The sequence below is a fragment of the Chinchilla lanigera genome, unplaced genomic scaffold (assembly GCF_000276665.1).
Source record: "Chinchilla lanigera isolate Chin_1 unplaced genomic scaffold, ChiLan1.0 scaffold00044, whole genome shotgun sequence".
Lineage (NCBI taxonomy): Eukaryota > Metazoa > Chordata > Mammalia > Rodentia > Chinchillidae > Chinchilla > Chinchilla lanigera.
Window position 1 is genome coordinate 13,531,637 of NW_004955445.1, and position 2,269 is coordinate 13,533,905.

The window sequence follows — 2,269 nt, forward strand, 5'->3', positions numbered from 1 at the left end:
GGCCGGAGCCGAGCCCCGCGGTGCTGCGCCGCCCCGGGCGCCTTGGAAGCCGCGGCGCCGATCCCAGTGGAGAGCGACTTCTCCAGGCTCAGGCCAGGCGCGGTTCCCAGGAGCATCCCACACTGCAGAGACAGAGAAGGGAACGCGGCGCGACGATGGGAGACCACTGGGCAGAATCACAGCTCCAGTCCGAACTCCTGCGCTCCCTGCAGTCCTTATTCTTCAGCACCCGCACACCCCTATCTAGAACCTCGCCCTGCTTCCTGTCCAGCCTCAGAGGACCCTGCTAAACTGCAAACCGACCTCCTTAGAGCTTAAGCCTCTTTTCTTTCCCTTCATCGATAATCAAGTTTATGGTGTTCTGTATCAGATCGCCACGCAGGCCCTGGATAAGAGAAACGTTCTCTCCCTCTCCCAGGCGTTCGCTTGGGTCATTATGCCGACCAGCCCCTCCCGCCGGGCTAGTTCCTGTTTATCCTTGGGGTCCCCGACCCCACCAGCTCCTCGGTTTTTATTTGTTTTTGTCATTTTATGTGTGTGTGTCAATAATAGAAATTGAACCCAAGGCCTCCTCACTCACGTTAGGCAACATGCTTTACCCCTGGACTATATACCCAGCCCCTTTTTCCTTTCCTTTTCTCTTTTTTTTTTTTTTTTTTTAGACAGGGTATGGTTAAATTGGCCAGGCTGGCCTGGAACTTAAGATGTTCCTGTCTCAGCCTCTCAAGCAGCTAAGATTATAAAGTAGGATAAGCCACTGCACCAGGCACCATGTACTTGTTCCCCTTCTGATCTGTGAGCATTCTAGGGCCCAAGAAACCTCTCAGTTCACCCCAGTGGTCTGCACAAGACCCCAAGTAAAGGTTTGTTGATTTAAATTGTTTACTACGGATTTAAACTCCTAGAGGCTTAGGAAGGGTTTTTCCATGTTAGGTGGTCATTTACCAAGCACCTATTGAGTGTCATAATTATTGGGCAGCTTCATTTTTAAAATGGCTCACTTCAAACGGTGTGGTGGTGCATGCCTATAATTCCAGTACTGGAAAGGCAGAGGCAGCAGGATTGCTGTGAGTTTGAGGCCAGCCTAGGCTACATAGTGAGTTCAAGGCCAGCTTGGGCTACATAGTGAGACCCTGTCTCAAAAAACAACAAAAAGCCTCCCTAAATAAACGTATTTGGGTCCTTCTCATCTTGAACAAAGAATTGAATGAGATGAGCCAAAAATGGTGTCAAAAGCCAGGCATGGTGGCGCATTCCTGTAATGCCAGCACTTGGGAGGCTGAGGCAGGAGAATCTCTGCAAGTTTGAGATCAGCCTGGACTACAAAGTGAGCTCAAGCCCAGCCTGAACTGCATAGCAAGACCATCTCAAAAAAGACAAAAAAAAAAAAGGTGACAAAGTTTATTTGAAAAATGAAGGGTAAGGCAGAAACTGGCTCTGCAGAGCGACTTGGGCCAAACAAAAGAGAGGAAAAGATAAAAGCAAAAATAAAAGTACACCCTAGGTCTGGTAGACACAGGGCAGGATACCATGAAAGAGACACCATGGCATGCTCCTCATGGCATCTGTGTGCTCACATGCATTCACTATCTCATGGGAACCCACCGGAGACCTATATACGGGTGCCTTGGGAATTATGTGCCACTGTCCTGGGATCTTGCAACTAACAGGTCCCACTTATTCCCGCAGCCAGCTTTGCCACACTGTTCCTTCCTGCCTTGTTGTGATACACTGGACTTCTCAGCAGGAGCGTTGACAGGAAGGTAAATGAACTATGAGATGAGCTAGGAAGGCCATCCCAAGCTCCAGCTTCTTAGCCCTGGCCTAGCTCTCAAATCCCTCTTCCAGAAACTGCTAGCCGCCTGGGAGACGTCCAGCCAGCATCTGCAAACTTCACTTACTGCCGCAGGAGGGCAAGAGCTAAAAGCTCCCAGGACACTGATTCAGGACTATCCTGACCCTCTGCCCTCATAAAGTCATTCACTTGGAGTGCAGACATCCCCTGCTCATCGCTAGTGTTAACTCTACATCCAGACTTGTGGGCTTTGCCTCCCAGCCTACTGCTCACTAGGGGCATTATCTTAGGCAAACTGTCCGACTCCTCTGTGCCTCAGCTTCCTCATCTGAAAATGGGATCTGTCGGCTGGGCATGGTGGCACAGACCTGTGATGCAAACACTTCAGAGGCTGAGGCAGGGGGATCAAAAGTTCGAGATCAGCCTAGGCTGCACAGCAAGACCTTGTTTTTTAAAAAAGAGAAAGAGTCTGCC